General features: G+C 39.9%; 1 protein-coding gene across 2 annotated transcripts in view; it reads right to left on the reverse strand.

The window, feature by feature from the left end:
- The window catches only part of LOC129775449 (protein Atossa), a 105,114-nt gene that overhangs the window by 47,722 nt on the left and 36,406 nt on the right, over positions 1-20,986 (reverse strand). The window contains exon 1 of one of the 2 annotated variants that reach the window (XM_055780213.1): positions 10,658-11,194. The exons of the other annotated variant lie outside the window; for it this stretch is intronic. The gene's annotated coding sequence lies outside the window, so the exon portion shown is untranslated. Of the gene's footprint in view, positions 1-10,657; positions 11,195-20,986 lie in introns of those variants that run through there. 2 annotated transcript variants of the gene reach the window in all.

The raw sequence follows: 20,986 nt of genomic DNA on the forward strand, positions 1-20,986 counted from the left end.
ACATGTTTATAGCAAAAAGGAAAAAATGAAAAGGGAAAAGAAAAAAGAAAAAAAGAAAAACGGGGAAAATGAAAAAAAGGAAAAAGGGGAAAATGAAAAAGAAAAAAGAAAAAGGAGAAAATGAAAAAGAAAAAAGAAAAAAGGGGAAAATAAAAACGAAAAAAGGAGAAAGGACGTAAACACTTCAATTTTTAAGAAACTGTGCGAAAATTATGCGATGACTGGTTTGTTTGAATCAAGAACAAAGAGGTTCCTGGGTAGCTGGGTAGCTTTCAATGACCATTACTTTGAATCAGATGTTCCAAATCATTCAAGAACCTGGTATTTTGCACGTATTCAAACAAGTTTTCCTCCTTGTTAGGTGTGAACCAGACAATTACATTAGGCGTCGTGCACAAATTACGTAATGCGATAAGGGGGGAGGGGGGTCGAGGTTGCGTTACTTCCTGTGTATTAGAGATAGGAAATTGCGTTACGCAGGGGGAAGGGGGTCCAAAATCCGGATTTTTAACGTTACGTAATTTGTGCACGACGCCTTACTAAATAGATAAATCCACGAATAAAAAGTAAAATTCAGCCAGCCAAATAATTAATCGAATCGGAGGGGAAATGCTGCCCCAAAAAACAATGCACGTAAAGGTAACCTAGTTCCGATAATGATACTTGAATTACCTTGCTAGTGACACTCGACACCATTAGCTGCAGCTAGCTCATGATCGAAAATGTACAACACACCACCTAGAAGCGAAATATTATAGGCGTATGCACAAAATCAAACCTGTTCATGTGTGACAAGTAGCACACAAAATACAATGGCGCAGCATAGCCAATGGTGCACACCTATATCCCTATATACTATGCTGGTATAGGTACAATCGTCGCACAGCTGATTGGATCAAATATAGCAATCCTCCTTGTTTCGATGACGAAAACAGAACTGTGCTTATTTCTGTCCACTGTGTATGGGGTATAAGTGGTCACCCTCACCACCTTGGTCCGTTCAGGACGGCGCAAAAACATTGTTTAAAATAATAATCTCATAGTCGTTATTTGTTCTCCTTTCATCGCCCCCTCCCCCTGCATTCGCGCTCCTGCGATAGATAACGCGACCAAGTGGAAATCCCAGAAGAAATGTCTCCACTCTGTCTGCGCTCGTTTCAGTGTAACGAGTTCAAAGTAAATGCATATGGGCTTTGTCCGTCGGGGCGTTCTTATTTTCAGCACCCTACGCGACACCGAACGACGGAATTGCTGCTTCAATTTTGACGAGTTCATTATTTACACGTATGGTGTGCCCACGATGGTGGTGGATGAGAGCGCAAAAAAAGCTTTGCTGTTATGACGTTAAACGCCACATCATTGCACTCGGTTTGGCGCATTGATACTCAATTTTTTTCCGCATTGACTATTGACCCACTACTATGCTAACTAACTACGACAGCGGTAATAATGACGCAATAATGTTCATGTGGTCGGATCGTTTCAAATTGAAAAACCATTTCAAAATCGAAGCAATTTTACGAGCTGGCAGCGAAAGATCGATTGCAATAGGTTACTCAATCCATTCAGGAAGAGGCGAAATTTCTATTTTCAATTTGGTTTTAACACATTAAGGACCGCACGTTTTGGGGCAAACTTGAGCTCTTCATTTGTTCGGATTCTACGAATGAGATCGTTTCCTTCGGTGTGGATGAGACGAAGGCGAGCCATCCGTAGGCCTTGTTACATTCATGGCAAACCAAGGATTTAACCATCAAACATGGGTTATTTCGTGATCCATCCGTAACAGACGGAACGCGAAACACGTGAAAACTCGTGAGCGGTCCGCAATATGTTAACAAACCACAGGACAGCTAATAATCAACTTGTGAGTGAGGGGAACGCGAGAAGGAACTGCCCCAGCATATCCTCAACATAATGATTGTGCTTGCTAAAAGTTATACGTAAATAGCACCGAATGTTTCCGAGATCGCTGTCGGTGTTCAATGTCAAAATACGTAGTATACTGCTCGTGACGATAAAATTTGAAGCAAAAAATGTGCTTTGTTTTCACATAGGAAAACAAACTTCAGTTCAATGAAGTTCATTGTTGCTCAAGATATCTAATGATTATCACTTAAATATTTCGTGCTTGATTGTTCAGGATAAAAAGTATAGATCTACGTTTCATGACATATATCCTAGCGCGAACGGATCAATAAATAAACATCCGCTGCTTTGTATTGTGCCTGAGCACTCTTTATTTATAAACATTACGTATTACACGTGTTAGGCGAAAATATTCTCCCACAGCTTCGCTTCCGATCGTAAATAGATTTTGAATGGTGTAGGCACATAGACGACGACGACAGGCAGAAAAACATCAGAATCAGAGACATGTAAACGAATGGTGGCGTGTGCTCTTCTCACTTCGAACGTCATCCGTTCACATCCAACACATCCACCACATCCAGTTGCGATTGTTTACACATTCCCACCATCACGCTGTTCGCATAGATGAATATCCGTATGGTTTGCACACATTGTCAGTGGTAACGTTTTAGTCATCGTAAATTTAATTTTATTCGCCCAGCAATCATCCGTATTCTTCCACCTCTGTCTATGTACCACTCCCGCGCTTTGTGATAGCTTTTAACAAATTGACTAAATGCTTTCCGATAAAGATTTCCACATTTCCATGAATCAATCAAGTCGTTGAGGCTGAACGAACATGGGGTGGAGATTCACAGGGCATACTTGCAAAGTAATTAGACTATTAAGATGGGAACATATAAGGGGTATAAATTGGAACAACTCAAAATCTGTCGCGTCTCTAAAATTGGCAAATGCTGAGTCCTTAGTTACTTTCTGAAAGATTTGTGAGATTCTTGTACCATTTGATTTGCGCTCCATGACTATCTATTGCCATATACAACATTATAAATTGATTATCAATTTGTTAAAATAATGTTTTTTCTACAAATTTGTACAGACCACAAGGGCTTCCAGGCACCCAGACGAGCAACCGGACGGTGGCGACTGTCGGGGCTTTGAAATTGGCCTTTCACAAGACCGAGAGTAAACCCTTTCATTACGAGTGTCGTCTATAGACGACATCCGCGTGACGAGCTGTGTGTACGAGCGTCGTCTTTAGACGACATGAAATTCATACTGCTCTTCGATCCACCAGCGCGATGTGCATACTTTTCGGCGCAGTGCTCCGTACAGGGCGGAGCACACTGCCGTAATGAAAGGGTTAATTTTAGGTTTTCTTATTGGTCTGTTTCATGGCTAGAGGCAAATGAACTGCAAAAGTGTGAAGCCTCCATGATTCAACATTACTACTACTAAGCTGTGAACGATCTCGTACTCCAGCGAGAGAATGTAAAAGAGCACGCGACGGGTAGAACGAAATGACCAGCGACAAGATCGTTACTGCAAGTGATCGACTGCGAATGCAACAAATGCCCTAACGTAATCCTACGTCAACTACGCCGACGAGTCTCGGACACATGCACTACACTCTGTCACGCATGGAGCAGTTTCACTACATTGTTGAGTGTCTTTCGATACACAAGATAGGTTTTTGCTTCATTACGTTCAACATAGTTGCTTCACGATATTCACGATTGTACCAATCCCTAATACTGGTAACACGGTGCTGTTTTGGGAGGATAGTAGAGTATTTATTAGCACGTAGAATACAATCAGCGTTCTCCATTTTCCCTTCTACCGGCAAAATTCCATAATAATGCAATGGAACTTCCACTTCCAAATGTTTTTCATTTTTCCATCTGCAATTTCCGCAATTCCGCACTGAAGATTTTTCGCTAACTTTAAAATAGATAGCTGCAGTCAACGAATATGTGGAGCTCTAATGTATCATAGCTCCCAATGCTATAAGCGGGGAAGTTACAACGAGGTATTCTTACACTCTCAAGGGCGTGATATACTCCAATCCATTGTTTCTTGCTTCTCCGGTGGAACTATCACTTTTCCTTCGATCACGAAAGATGCAACAAGACAGGGTGGATATCTTAAATGCTCATAAACAGGCGTACCAAAAGTTCCGTCTTTCGCCAGTGATCCGAATACTGTCGCCTTTTTTTTTTCGGCCAGTTTTCCGATTAATTTTTTAACGACAGTCGCACAGTGAGAATATCTCTCTCTCTTTCTCTCTCTCTCTCTCTCTCTCTCTTTATCTCTCTCTCTCTCTCTCTCTCTCTTTATCTCTCTCTCTCTCTTTATCTCTCTCTCTCTCTCTCTCTCTCTTTATCTCTCTCTCTCTCTTTATCTCTCTCTCTCTCTCTTTATCTCTCTCTCTTTATCTCTCTCTCTTTCTCTCTCTCTCTTTATCTCTCTCTTTATCTCTCTCTCTTTCTCTCTTTTGCTATGTCTCTCTCTCTCTCTCTCTCTCTCTTTTTTTTTTTTCTTTCTCTCTCTCTCTCTCTCTTTTTCTTTCTCTGTCTCTCTCTCTTTCTTTCTTTCTCTCTCTCTCTCCCTATCTCTCTTTTTCTTTCTTTCTTTTTATCTCCCTCTTTCTCTCTCTCTAAATAATATCATAAAAATCATCCATCCGCGTGAATTATTCACTCTACTGTTTGTCAACACTACTACATGGGCTGAAACAACCGATGGCGCCACTAAAAATGAACAAGATTCATTTCGAGAAGTTCATCTGTCACTAGTTTATGTGTGAAGTTTCATGACATCGTTTATTTGTTCCTACCTGAGCATTCGTATAGAACATGGAAAAAGATAAATATCGTATTTTGATCAAATATTGTTTTTTGATGGGGAAAGCTCCTGACCAATCAATGCAGTGGTTGACGAAATGTTATTCCACTTCTGCTCCTTTGAGAACAACAGTTTATCGATGGTTTAGTGAATTTAAAATGTACAAGCACCGTTCTGGAAGGCCAAAAGAGGCTACGAATCCAGAAATCGTAGAACAAGTGCATCGACTCGTTTTGAACGATTGTAAAGTCAAGTTATGCGGTTAGCTGAGGCCGTAGGCATCCGAAAAGGACGAGTGGGATACATTTTGCATGAAATTTTGGACATGAAATAGCGATGGGTGCCGCGTTTACTGACCGTCGACCAAAAACAGGGGCGCGTTGATGATTCAACAGCCGATTTGGCGTTGTTGAAGTGTAGTCGAGTGGACTTCTTTTAACGTTTTATGACAATGGATGAAACGTGGATCCATTACCGCACTCCTGAGCTCTATAGGCAGTCTGCAGAGTGACTGACAAGCCACGAAAGTCGGTCAAAGCGCCCAAAAGACCAATGGTCAGCCGGGAAGGTTTTAGCATCCGTTTTTTTTTGGGATGCGCATGGCATAATCTTCATCGATTACCAGTAGAAGGAAAAAAAAACAATTACCGGAGAGTATTATGCAGCGTTATTAGCCAAAATTAGCGACTAAATGAAGAAATACAGCTTTGCCCAAAAAACGATTGTTTTCATTAAAAATCCTGGGACTTTTCAGCCCATGTAGTATAAGCAATAAAAAACGTGTTTAAGCAAAAAATTCAACAAACCATTCTTTTTTTTTTTGAAAGTTTCGGATTACCTTTCTATACACTTGTAACAAGGCTCTGTTACGCCCTAGCAGCCCCAATGGGAATCTGATGCGATATTATCTTTAATCCGTTCTGATGGCATAGAATGAACGAGAAGGGACAAAAAATTTCAAATAACAACATCAATCAAGGGACAAAGCATCTTGACGATGTTCACTTACCTCACTTGCTCAATGTCTTTTTCGGATGAATCGAAGCTGAGAGTTGATCGAAGGGTAATGTCTAAAATCTCCATCGAAACGCATCTTATAACAAAACTCAGAACATCCTCGCGTAAACAGTATTTGTTTTACATCGGATAATTTCGGACGGCATTATCTTATTCAACACGGATGTTTTCAATTGCATTTTGGATTGGAATAGAAGATGCTGTCAATAGATATTACAATCGGGTTCTCAACTACGTTGGCCCGCTCGACACACGCTACAAAGACGGAAAATGTGTAGAACTCTTCTCTCAGATGCTACCTCTTGCTCCACTCAACGGTGGCATGTTGTAGAAAATATTTGGAAACAGATACTCCCATACTTTGATGGATGAACGCCAATCGGTTGTGGAAACAGCGATTAAAATTTGCTGTTTCCACAATAAACTGGCATTTTTTCAAAAATCGAGACGAAGGCAATGTTTTTCCATCAATTGTACACAATTTGTACAGATCAGATTTTCGTAATGTACGCGTATGCTGATTATAAAGGGTGTGTCACATCAAATTGCATCACGGAAAAAACGCTGTAGAAATTCGCCCAGTAGACCGATCCTTTTGAAAATTTTAGACAGTAAAATAAAAACTATTAAACAACTTTTGGCATTTTCTTTTTATTCATACTTCGAGCCCAAGCCCGTATGCTCGCACCTTCCTCTTTACCCCGTCCATAAGGTTCTGTACAACGTCAGGTTGTAGTTTTTTTTAACAGAAATCCATTTTCTCTTGAAGTCCGCCTCCGATTTGACAACTTTTGGGTTCTTCCGGAGGGCCTGCTTCATAATCGCCCAATATTTCTCTATTGGGCGAAGCTCCGGCGCGTTGGGCGGGTTCATTTCCTTTGGCACGAAGGTGACCCCGTTGGCTTCGTACCACTCCAACACGTCCTTTGAATAGTGGCACGAAGCGAGATCCGGCCAGAAGATAGTCGGGCCCTCGTGCTGCTTCAATAGTGGTAGTAAGCGCTTCTGTGGGCACTCCTTAAAGTAAACCTGCCCGTTTACCGTGCCGGTCATCACGAAGGGGGCGCTCCGCTTTCCGCAAGAGCAGATCGCTTGCCACACCATGTACTTTTTGGCAAACTTGGATAGTTTCTGCTTGCGAATCTCCTCCGGAACGCTGAATTTGTCCTCTGCGGAGAAGAACAACGGGCCCGGCAGCTGACGAAAGTCCGCTTTGACGTAGGTTTCGTCGTCCATTACCAGGCAATGCGGCTTCTTCAGCATTTCGGTGTACAGCTTCCGGGCTCGCGTCTTCCCCACCATGTTTTGCCTTTCGTCGCGGTTAGGAGCGTTCTGAACCTTGTATGTACGCAGGCCCTCCCGCTGCTTGGTCCGCTGGACGAATGAACTTGACAAATTCAGCTTATTGGCGACATCCCGGACCGAACTTCTCGGATCACGTCTAAACTGCTTAATTACGCGCTTGTGATCTTTTTCACTGACGGAGCATTCATTTTTGTCGTTCTTCACCTTCCGGTCGATGGTTAGGTTCTCGAAGTATCGTTTTAGTACTCTGCTGACCGTGGATTGGACGATTCCCAGCATTTTACCGATGTCCCGATGTGACAACTCCGGATTCACGAAATGAGTGCACAGGATTAATTCACGACGCTCTTTTTCGTTCGACGACATTTTTCCAAATTTACGAAAAATTGACAGTGAAGCATGGCCAACGTGATCTATACACTCTTATCTGATTATAAGCGAAAGGTGAAGATATAATTTCTAAAAATTAAATTTCTACAGCGTTTTTTCCGTGATGCAATTTGATGTGACACACCCTTTACATGCAATTTTGCGAAAAGTCTCGTACTGAAAATTTCTCCCTCTGGCACTTGCGTCATTTTGCAAGATTACGGCAGTATACTAGGTTAACCCGAAAGAGGTTGGTACAATAGGGAAAACACACGTGTTTCTTCTGGTTTACAACGGCGATTTATTATGTGATTCCTGAATTTCCTGACTCCCTAGGTGTTGGTGTGTTGAAGTGTCTGGGCCCGCCGCTGGATTTTCGTGCTGTCGTGGTACGGTTCCGGTCCGTTGGTTCGTCCTATTTCCGCTCCTTGACCGGTGCACAGGAGACGGAAGTTTGGATAGGACACGTGTAAATTACGAGTCCGCCGCACTATCCGTTGACACATCAATGGTTATTGACGACGAAGCAGTAAAACATTCGCTACGCGAACTTCCTCCGGAAACGGTATGGATTGTTCGGAAGGAAGGGAATCTCCACTTCAATATTCTGGGATTTTAATGTTTCCCCTTTTCCGCGAACTGTATCGACTGTATCGTATAACGTCTTCAAGTTGGTGCGTCTTTGTCCGATGGTTTAGATAATATGTCTGCCTCGAGTATGGCGGAACTTTCTCAAACTTGCCAGATCACATTCGGGTCGGGTTACACCGCCTCTGATACAATCTTGCCAACTGTTGTGATGTGAATTGTGTCGTGTAGTGTTGTTCTGGCTGTTTATACATTCTGGTTTGTGTGTTGTTAGCCCTGTGCCGTCATTTAAATCTATCCTTATTCCTTTTATTCATTTTAAATGTCTTTATAATCATTTTAGATTTTATTTTCTTTCAGTATATGTTTGTTTTTTAATATTCTAGCTAGCTTTATTCGTAGAAATATCCGTGTGTTCTCCCTCTATGTACCGTTAATATATAGATGTTAAGCACCGTAGGAGGGGACAGAGTTTTGGACCATCCGAACGCACAGTGGGACATGTCACACACTTCTTACGTATGACTTGTCACAAAACCAAACAAACGGCAATGTGATGGACTCTCGTGCGTGCTCTATCGTATTGCCCTAGAGGCGTGATTCGGAGAGTGGGCATTTGTTCCCAGGTAGAAGACTTGGCATAACTCTGTGATGATGAAGAATAAATATGTATATACAACAAACTGATCCAGAAGCGTGCGTTTAAACATAGAAAAATGAAAACAAAAGGCTCAGAAAGGAATAACAATAACTTCCCGCCTGATGAATTGTAGACGTTGAACGAGCTGACCAGTGACACAGCCCAAAATCCAGTAGAATGCAATCGTCTTCTGAATACAGTACGAACTATTATGGCTTCAGCATATTAGATGAGATACCTGGCTATTAGCTTACTGGCTACTCAGAACATAATAGACTCTGGTGATACTAATCGTTAAAGCATTATAGAGAGTCCACCGGTTACTTTCACAAGTTTGAAAATTGTCATGGATTATTTTTTTTATTTATTTTTGAGTCTTCAAACCTTAGGCTGCGTTTACATTGGATACTACTTTGTACGAAAATGCGATCGTATAAATTGTACGCAATCGTCAGAAATAAATAACTACATAGGATTGTATTAGTGTTACATTGCTTCCTCTCCCTTTGTCCGAAATCGCCCATAGTCATGTTTCATAGACTATTGAGAATCAGGGTAAGAACAAAGTTAGGGTGTCTCTGTAGCGGTTTTTGTTCAGTTTCGCACATAACTTTATCGAATAACGCTGCTCTAAATGATGCTGCGTTTTGAAATGGAAAACTGCCGTTGATGCAGTAGAACTTTGTAGACGGCACTGTGGCATATTTTTTTAACATTTCAAAGTCTTCCATGCGTTCCAATAGCCGTTGGAATCTACAGTGATAACACAACTGACTAGATAATGTATTAAGATTTGTTCCACTTTCACTCATTTCTACACCGTGCTACTACACAGTCATTAGTTTGACTTTTCTTGTGGGAGCTAGGGCTAACGCAAAAAAAATACACCGTATATGTATGCTCTACTCGAAATACCGTGCAGAATACCTTGCATAACTGATTCGAACCTCTCCTCCTATGTGACCGTGTAGGTTTCGACCATGAAGTTACTTTTTAATCATTAGTGTCTCCAATGTGTAAAACATAATACCTCTCATACACCGCGAGTTTCACTTTGAATTATCTACAACAACTTTTTTTTCGTTCGCCGATCGGAGGTCACACAGTCTTTTCGTACACTAACGTACTTTCCTAGCACTCGACACATCACAACACAGCCGGATCATTCAAGGAGCATATTTTTGGCAACAATCGAGAGGGTTTTTTAAATGGTGAAATCAATGTCGAGCTAACCTTCGCGCGAGTATGAAAGGGTACAAATTCGTATGTTGTTGCGATTTTAATGCCCAGCTTGAGAGATTCATAAATAAACGTACCTAATTTACCTTCCCTGTCGTCAAACCTCTTGGAACATTGAAAAGCTTTCGGTGGATGACCAAAACAGTACGAACTCAATTTCATGCTTTTCGGCAAAGTGACTCCACTCGCAGACACTGAGTTCAGCAGAGCATCGTAGTATGAGTCACGATCGAACGAGTTACCCGTCACAGCCGATGAAACTCTCTGCCATCCGCTTCTTTCTGGCGTATGGAAAAGTGACCTCGAAAGTGGTAAGTGTGGTCAAAGTAATAACGAAAACGTTCGTCCATTTTGGCTGTCTGGCCCGAAGCCGTCCGTCTGTGTTTGGGTTTCGCAATTCGATTTTGATTTCCTGTGGCGTGGCTGCACACACAATGATGCCAGGGAATCGTGTGTGCAGACACAACATAAAACGCAGTGCACAATTCAATGTTTCGATTTTTCAGATTTACATAATGGTTCTCGGATAACCAGTTATCCGAAGGATTTTTGACAATTCGACCTATGTCAGATTTTCTTCACAATCCATATTGGATCTCAATATAAACGAGTATGCTTCGTTCGATGAGGCGTAAATTCAGTTTGTATCTACGCATTTCATATACATAAGTGTAGAATGAATACAATTTTATAATGATTACAATGTACTTCAAGGGGAGGCAGCATAATACATTCTAATATAAATTTGAACAAAGCACTGAAAAAAATCCAAATAACGCTAACCTTTCTGACGTTAATTCAAACACCTCTGGGCCGTCGTCAAGAACCGTCCAATGACATTGACACTGAGCAAACAACAGCACTCTGGAAGTCCAGCAAACCACAACCTCTCAACGACTTATTAATGACGTTTTAATTTAACAACAAAGGTCACTTCCACCATTTCGTAATAGCAGCAACGAAACACATGTTCGGTTCATAGCGGAGCAAAGTCCTTCTGGTAACTCGCAGAGTTGCCACATAACTTCTGATCACGGCTGCGTATCACACATTCGTTTCACGTTACTAAACGATTTGAGGATCCGAGATATTGCGTATTTGCAAAAAAAAAAAATTCATACACGTATCACAAAACGATCACGTTTTTATCTTCCGTTTTCGAGCAGAACAAAGTATCACAACAGAAATGATCGCACAGGCAGTAGCCGTTGATGATTGCACTGCACTGCCGTCTGCGATGATCTCTCTAGATCACTAGAACGAATCGCGCACGGTTCAAATCTACTCCGTTGACTGCATGAGACTAACTGACTGTGGCTGGCTGGCCGATGTATGCTAACTGCTCTGCGCGAGAGGTAAAACCAACGAGGGAGGAACAAAGCAAAAATGTAAACGAAATCGAAACAACGTATAACCAGATGGGCGCACTACACACCAACATCAACATGCACACAACTTCAAAAAAACCTAGCAGAGGTGAAACGGTACAGCTGGGGGGCAAAAGCTGAATGTGCTGAATGGTAGTAGAACCACTACACAACACGGCTCCGTACGGCTGATACGAACCAAACATGCTCTTACCATAAATCAATGGCCAGGTCTTATTATTAGCAGTACCCCTTGGGTGGTATGGGTGTAATTTAATAACAAAGCAGTTGTTCAGTCCGGAGAATGAAACAATCCATTTACTCGCGAGTTTTTCCTACGTCCAGCGCGTTTGATTGCCCTTTGCGTCTTGGTAGCATACAATGAACATTAGGTGGTATAATACTTTGAATCCCAAAAGCCAAAATGAACACTTACACAAGATCCAACCGTAGACTGTACGACATTACAGCTGTTATGAAACGAGTCGAAAGCAGGAAAAAAGGACAACCAAAGCTTTTTTGTTGACGGAAAATAATACACGAAGCGAAATAGCAGGTCCACTTAATCGTGCAAATCTATTTTTGTCGAATGTGATGGTTTTATAGATGGTTCATAAATGTCCGACTAATGAAGATCGAGAGCAGTTCGAGGTATGCAAGCACTTAGTCGCAATTATCTGTCTACCGTGAAGTAAATCGATGATGTTCTTCAGACTACTTCATACGGTATTGTGGCACAATAATAGAGAGTAATACCGTAATAGTTTATACAAGTGGTTGAGTTGTGTAACCCAGGACGGAAATAAATAATTAGAACGTTTGATAAAATAAAAAGATTCGGCGTCGGTTCCTGCAGACCGATAGTGGACTAGTGTATAGATAATTTTCAAGCTTTGTTACCATCGTTCCCAGTGCTGATGCTCTCCGCTGTCGGAATGATGAAAACGGTGTGAAACAGACGGAACATTCAGTGTCAGTCCACATGGACCGACGCGGGACTCAGCGACATTCTCTCAACAGTAAAAAGTAGTGCTATATTTGAGATTCCAATAATCTCTCCGATTCTTTATTTCGATTGACTTGGCAAATTCCATACCTTGTTTCGTTCGAGTTGTTTTCAAATTCGATTATTTTTCGTTATAGCTGTTTTGTTTTCAAACATCTTACGAGCAAAACGATCGAGATAGGGAATGGCAATTTCGAGCTCCATCGAAATATCCAATGCGAACGAAATATAAATCCGTTAGAACACAGAAACGGGGTGATTATCAGAACATCATAAAATGTACAGTAAAATGGGACATACAAAGTAAATGCACGAACGAAAACTGGACGAAGGGATTGTGATGCGGAAGCGATTTGACAGCTCTTCATAAATTTTAAGAAAAACTAAGGAAACTCATCAACAGTAAATCGAATGTATTTTTTTATTTTTGTCTACATATCCTATTTATAAAAACAATTCACAGAAGTTCATTGTATGTAGGTGAACCGCGGGTAATACGGACAGTGGGGGTCTGTTCGTTAATACTACTGAAAAGCACGATATCACTTCTAGGTGGATTGATTCGATTTTTTCATCATTCAACGGACATTCGTGATGAGTTCAGACATTGGTTGAATAAAATTATTCCTCTCACAATCAACCTCTACGCTTCATATATTACAAACTTGTCCATATTACCCGCATCGAAAAAAATGTTGTACTTTTCGGTCCGTTTTAATTTCAGTACAAAACATTGGAAAACACTTTTTTGAAAAATATTTGGCCAATTAGGTAGAGAAACATTATATTGAATTGCAAGAACTGCATCAAAGTTTTGGGAAACATGAGTTTCCAAAGATATAATTAAAGTTCTTCTTAACATGTCCGTTTTACCCCCACCTCCCCTAATGGCTCATCCATTGTTTCTTCGTGTGAACGAATCCTTAAAACGTTTTAATGATCTGTCAATTTCAAAAAGTTAATCAAAATCAACATTCACATCACGGTGAAGTACACGAACGAGCAACGCATAATAATTATTGAAAACTACTACCGGAATTCGGAACCGGTGGTTGCAACTTTAAAAGCTCTCACTCCAATTTTCGGCCATAATAACTATACCAATCGGCAGGCTATGCTTAGTTTAGTGACCAAATTTGAGTCTACATTTTCACATGTTGAATGTTTCTGGACCAACGAGAAGTCGCCGCGTACGGAGCAACGAGAATGTCGCATCCGCAATTGAATGCATCCGAAATTACCCAAAACAGTCACTTGCACGGCGTTCTCAAGAATTGGTCACCTTTCTAACCTCATTGTAGCATATTTAGCGAAAAGATCTTAGACTACATCGGTACAACACCAAATTGATTGAAGAACTGAAGCCACTTGACCATATAAAGCGCAGAAACTTTTCCGATTGTACTCTGGCGAATCTTGAAGAAAATGGTCATTTTCATCACAAAATCATCTTCAGTGATGAGGCCCATTTCTGGCTTTGTCAACAAGCAAAATATGCGTTATTGATCTGATGCAAACTCACATGTGCTTCAAAAAACACCATTGCATCCGAAAAAAAAAAAATATTTGTTGTGGTTTTCATGCCGGAGGAGTGATTGGGCCGTATTTCTTTGTCGATGAGAACGACCGTCATGTTGCCGTCAGCAGAGAGCGACATGTTGGAAGACATGGTATGGCGACGTGTTGGCCAGAAATGTAAGATCTTAACATCAATAATATGTGGTTACAACAAGATGGTGCCGCCACACATCGCACGATTACAAGGATTATTTCGAGAAATGTACATGTCGATTGGCCGCCTCCTTAAACGGTTTGACGCCATTGGATTTTTTTTATGGGACTACACTCTGTCCAACTTCTATAATATTCTATTTCGTTGCAATACAAACAATTAGAATTGCATCAAAATACATTCATACATTGTTGAATGCTTAGAATAAAGTATATTTAACGTCAATTTCGTTCAAAAGAGTTGTTTGTTTATTTATTGTGCTTAAATATGATAATTTCAGCTGTTCAGTTTCTATAAGACCATCTCAAAATTCATATGTATTATCAATGAAAAATTCAAAACGATCGGCTGATGTACATGTCAATAATTGGCAACCTTGCCGTTTAGGCTAAAAACCTGAAAAAACCGTGTTGGAATACTATTTACCAAATTCTGCTGAACGGATTTCTTGATATTTTCCCGAAATTGCGATCTTGAGTTCTTCAATCGTCGTGTGTAGTTTCTCAATCCCTCAGTGTAGTTTCTGCGTACAAGAATCCCCCTAAGATTTTCAACAGGATGCAAGTATGGGGAGCAAGTCGGCCAGTCAAAAAAAAATAATTTTTGGTCCTCAATCCATTGCTTAGTTTCCTTGCTGGTATGAATAGCAGCATTGTTCTGCTGAAATGTGATTTTTTTGTTACGATATCCACGCAAAAACGATAGGAGAGAGGATTCCAGAACATGTATGTAATCCATGAATGATGTGAAAGCTATCTTGAGCTTTCCGGTTGCACAGAATCCCAGAATCCTTTTTTCGTCAGTGAAGATAACCTTTACATTGAAGAACTTTTCTTCGTGGTATATTGCAAAATGTATTTTTTGGAAACATTTTTTGTCATAACATACCATGCCCCACTGTCGGTCCCCGTGAGCTTTGGCAAAACTCAGACGTCTTTCGATGTGAGATGGTGTAAGATGAGGAGGTTTAACCTTTAAAGCCCTCTTCATGTGAGTATTTTTTTACCAAAACTTGACGAATTGTCACCTGAGTAACATTTAAATTGAAATATTGCTTTATTTGCATAAGTGATTTTGAGGTATTCGAAGCTGTTCTAGCTATTTCCTGCTTATACTGGTCAGAGAGCTTCAATTTACGTGAAGATACTACTACCAGAATAAATTTGAACTGAATATCTAAAAAAACTTTTTTTTTGTTGGTATCTGTACATTGTTTTGAAAATGAAGTCAAAACAATAACAAATACGTCATAAAATTCTACACGAAAGTTATGAAAATCCCTCTCTAGACTACGCCAGAAAGTATGGGTACGCTGGAAAAACGTTGCCATTCAACCGAGATTCACTTTCCGTGCATATGGTTGGCTGTGTTCGTTTGTGAACATTCCCCGTTATTTTGCATATTACTTATAGTGCAAAATCAAAACGACTACAAATTGAGCTACCTGACGTTACTAGCTGTGCGAAACAAAGGCCATTGGTTCTGTTATTTTTGTGTAAGAACAAAGATTTTTCACGGTTTAATTTCAAAATGCGAAGAACGCCGCAGAAGGATCTTGGGGACAAATGAGGTACTGGACGGCCACTGTAGCAGTCGAAATTGGTGAAAGAAGGAGTCAGCATGAAAGCAGTTCGTACAACGATCCGCAAGTATGATAAGAACTTTTTCTAGAAACCAAAACCCACCCGGAATCGTGATCCAACATGTTCGAAATGTGACAGAAAGATCAAGACGTTCAATCACAAATGTACATCAGTACGCATTAGTACGTGATGTGGCGAAAAAGTTGTATCAAAAGTCAGAGACTTGGTCAGAGGACATGTAAGAAGCAAAAAGAAGTCCGAGACAAACCGAGTCAAACCGAGAGCAACGATGCCTTTTGCAAAAATTATGCCTATGTTACGGGACACATGTATACTTGAGACCAATTGAGAAACACTTGACAAGCCGTAAATTTCAACAAAAAGACTATGGTAAGCAATATGCGAATGTGATGAATTTACCCACTCCTTCATCTCAACTGAGGCTATGAACAGGCAAACATATGTTAAGGAGTAATTGCAAAAGAGATTGCTGGCCATGATTCGTCAACATAAAGGTTCAGGCTCAGTTGAAGACAATGTGGTACACTGATTTCAATAACACGAATCCACCAAATCGCCCCGTAAACCTTCGAAGTAGGCCTGGTAAAACTTACAAAATATATGTAACGGCTGATAGCCAGGAGCTGGGATACGTAACAGCTACCGGATGAATGGAAAGAATGGGTTGCTCTGCCGTAATCTCGCAAAGTGACGCGAGCGCCAAAATTGACATTTTCCTTTTTTTGTTATAGATCGATGAAGAATTCCAAATGCTTTCAAACAACTGCGAAGTTTTACAGAAATGTGAAAAAATGACCTCGTAAAAGCCTAAGAACGGAGTGGCGCAAGCGCCATTTTCCCTATGGTGTGACGTGATTTGATTGTGATAGGAAGTGATTTTCTATCTGATCTGATAGCATAGAATGGATTAGCAGGGACAGCAAATTTCACATAAAAACATCTTCCGTAATGAACGTTTAGCATAATGAAAATCACTTTTCCGAAAAGCTCGTCATGTCAAATATTTTAATCCAAAACAGTCCATCCCCATGCAGTGCTACATTTATAAAAACAATTTGTTTCAGAACTACAAATCATGTACTTTGCTCTGTTTATAAATCTCGTCAAATATTTAAATTCATAAAATCAAACTCACCTCAAAGGAAAAAATTATCCTTGATCGATCACATATTGCACATTAAATTGTAACTAATTAGTTTAAACTCATCAATTTAATTGTTGATTACCAGAATTGATGTCTTTTGATGGCAATGATGTCTCTATCCTCAGGTATCAAGCGATAAAGCTTCTTGACGCTGTTTACTTTCTCACATGCTCATTTCTCTTCCGGATGGATTGAAACTGAGTGTTGATTGAAGGGTAAATGTCGGATTTGGTGAAAAGCTGCACTTTTCTAAATCCTCCATCGAAATGCATCTTGTAACAAAACTCGCAACATACTCGCATGAACTGTATCTGCTTTACATTGGATGATTCTGAACGGGATTATCTTATGTTTTCAATTGTATTTCGGATTGGAAAAAAATGGTACTGTCCATAATTGTTACAATCGGGTTCTCAACTATGTTAGCCTGTTCAACGCATGTTACAAAGTCGGAAAATGTGTAGAACTTTTCTCCTTGATGCTTTCTCATGCTCCGCTTAACGGCAGCATTTTGGATAAAATAATTGGAAACAGATTCTCGCATACTTTTATGGATGAACGCCAATCGGTTGTGGAAACAACGATTAAAATTTGCTGTTTCCACAACAAATTGGCGTTGGTAAAATAGCTTAAATAAAACGGCATTTTTTCAAAAATCAAGTCGATGGCAATGTTTTTCCATCAAGTGTACACAATTTGAACAGATCAGATTTTCGTAATGTACGCGTAAGCTGATTATACATGCAATTTTACGAAAAGTCTCGTACTGACAATTCTTCCCTCTGTCGCTTGCGTCACTTTGCAAGATTACGGCAGTGCTGGGTTAGCTAAGAATCGATGAGTCTAAAGCGGCCCTTACACGATCAGTAGGATCGACATTATCAGTAATGGTAATACTAGCAAGACACACTCCATTCGGCATCATCATTATTCTTCAACCCTACACGATCATTTTTATTGCTTCGAGGTATGCAGCAACTCTAGCCTTCATAGTCAAAAGAGAAATATACACATTTTCGAAATGAAAACTATCAATGAAAATCAATTTTATTGTATCAAATAAACATCCACATCAATAATTTGAAAGGTTTTCTGCAAACAATGAAAAAATCTAGAACGAAAATTGTTCCTAATAATGGTTTCTAATTATGATTTCAACAATTTGATCTGTTAATATAATATCTTTCAGTGATGTATGAAGAAGATTGAAAACAATATGTTATGAGCATTCGAAAACCATTTTGAAATTCTTTCCATTGATCTATTCACAATTTAGAACTGTATATCTCAATAGCTTATGCTTGATTCATTACCATTTAATACCTTCGTAGATGTCGACACCGTATCTCACCCGTATGCTCCACCCACTTATTTGGGCAAAAGATGTCGACACTGCACCGTCGCTATCGCGAATTATCATTTTATGCTTCGTGTTCCATCGTTGTGAAGCGAAAATGATAACGGGTTTTCACTTTTCAAATCAAAAAGTATAAATGAAAATCATTTTTATTTCGCATCAAATATGTTGCTCTATGTAATAGAGCAACAGGTTTTCTGTAAATGGTGAAAAAATCTTGAGCTAAAACTAATCCTGGTGGTAATTTTATTTTATACTAATGAGTTTTAGGAGGGATTTCAGAAAAATTATAGAAAATTGATCAAGTAAGGTTCAGTGCTACGTGTTTTATGCATTCAAGTAACAGCAAATAATAACTTTCATTCAAATTTTAAGAATTTCAAATTGCTTTGGGCCCACTAATCTGATAGAGAGTAAATTGGCTCACAAACATAGATTTTGACACAAGATGTCGCACAGTATCCTAGACACCTCGAATGATAGTGTCCCTGCTCTATTACAGTAATGATGGAGCGAGATCAGAAAATCCGGATTTGCATCATTATTGCCCTTCATACCAATTTTGTCAACCTTATACGATCATTGTTATTGTCATTCTGATGAAGCAATGTCATTATTATTCATCGTGTAAGGGACCCTTAAGAATAAGAACATGCTAGCGGGAGAAGCTGACAGAACAGACTCGATAGTAACGTTGTTATTGATCGCAGCAAGTTCTTGGTGCAATTGGCGCAACTTCACAGTGAACCGGTGAATGTCGTCAACGCTAGAATGCCAGACATCTGCCCAGTGAATATTGTGTTCACAATGAATCCGATCGAAACAAGAAGCCTAATGAACGAGGTGGTTGAAGTAGGAGGAGCAGGACTCAGTACGAATTGGGGGAGCGCGGGTTTCAAAAACTGCAGCCATGGGTTTGTTGGTTGAACAATATTGGAGATCTAATCTCGTAATGGGATGTGACATTATTGTAAATAAAAAAATATTGACTCGAATTACTAATTTGATCTTTAGAAAAAATGGAATTCACCCGGAGTCGTATATGATTGTTGTTCGATGATACTTGTTGAGTTTTTTCATAAATTCGAGAGTCGATGGTGTTGAGAATGGAATACATTATATACATCGGTACAATTTTGTTCGTAGCATCAAATCCAAGATGGGAAGGCGTACCGCCTGGTGGTGAGTGCTTCCGTATTTTCGTATCACACGTACACATTGTTGTTGTTGTATGCGTTGTCAAAGATAGATTGAAGAGGTTAAGAAATGTGAAATATTGGTGGTGGTGTGTGTCAAATGCGAAGAAGACTGCCGCAATAGCGTTCGTGATGGACACTCAGTGCAATTACATAACGAAAGAAATTGCGACATATGGTCAGCTAGTGTTGTTCTCGCGAGGGCAAGAATGAATCATCCATCTTCAGAAATCATCTTCAACTGCTTCTGCAAAAACTATCGGCCCAGTTTAGGCTCACTAGAATTTTATACTTTCAAAATTTTCGATGCATTCTAAAATAATATGCGAAGTGATAAATAATCGAATTGAATAAATTGAAATAATAGAATTGAATAAATTGAAATAATACTTTAACAACGCGGTCATGTCTTGGACACAACCCCTATTATTTTTTCGAATGTTTCCATCGTTTGCTACTGTTTTTGCGCGAGTTCTTGGTGTTCGTTTCATCAGGAGGTGGTTGGTAACTTTGTGGTGTGTAATCGTGTAATCTATTCCAATACTCCAGTTCATTTTGTTAATACATTTACAATTATTACCATCTAAACGTTGGATGTTCTCCGAGATAGCTTTCAGATGAATTGGACTATGTACTTTTGACAATGCTTGTTCCATTTCTAGAAACACTGCCTTTGTGTTCGACTTTCGTTATGTTGATAATGCCTTCGATGTTTGTATTATTTCCTTCCGACTGTTGGAACGCGTAATCATAGTGATTTTTTGTCTCAATAAAATAGAAAGTAGTCTCAGGGAGAAAAATCAAGACAACAAATTTAATGGTTGTTCAATGATATTTGTGTTGTTCCCAGATTACACGGATAATGATGGCATTGTGCGACAGCGCGTTTCATTTCGTTAGAAGGCATTCACTTGTGGGTCTCCGTAGTCAATGGTTGCGTGTGCGCTTACGATGTTAGGATCTTCCATTGATTGTTCTTATAGTTGGTCTTTCTCAAGGCTAGAGGTGAATGAACTTCGTAGTTTGGAAGTTCAATAAGAATCAATTTACTTGCTTGATATCTAGATTGCGCATCATACTCATAAACCCACTTCTGCCTAGAGATGGACGCGTACTCACGAGCCGCTCATTTGATCCAGTTCGTCAGAACGAGCGTACGATCCACGATTCTTTTCAAATGCATCACGGTTCAAAAAAGATCTGCGGTTCAAAAAAAGCCGCAAAAGAGTCTCGGCTTAAAAAAGAGCCACTCTTCGAAAGAATGTCGGCTTAAAAAAGAGCCGCTTTTCGAAAGAGACTAGGATAAAAAAAAAGACGCGGTTCAAAAAAGAGCCACTTTTTGCTTAAAAAAAGAGACGTAATGAACGAGCGGCTCTGAGCCGATCCCTGAAATAAGCCGTTTTACCTTCTGCCCTTCAGCAACGTTGCGTTTGATAAGTATTTTGTCAGTAATATTGCAATTCTCGGCGGATTCAGTTCCATTTCTTAGACGTTCATGTCACTAGTAAACGATTGTTTTGCTTAGAATAATATTGCGGTCGAAACACTTTTCCATAACTAAGGTGATTTCGAACTTTCTAACATACTTTGGAATCGAGAACACTGTGTAGAGAAGAGTAGCGAAGAGACAGAATATGTTACTAGTCTATTTCCATCGGGAAGTAAAATACCTGAAACACTAAAAAATTATTTAGTCACAATGTACT

This window comes from Toxorhynchites rutilus, chromosome 3 (assembly GCF_029784135.1).
Source record: "Toxorhynchites rutilus septentrionalis strain SRP chromosome 3, ASM2978413v1, whole genome shotgun sequence".
Classification (NCBI taxonomy): Eukaryota; Metazoa; Arthropoda; class Insecta; order Diptera; family Culicidae; genus Toxorhynchites; species Toxorhynchites rutilus.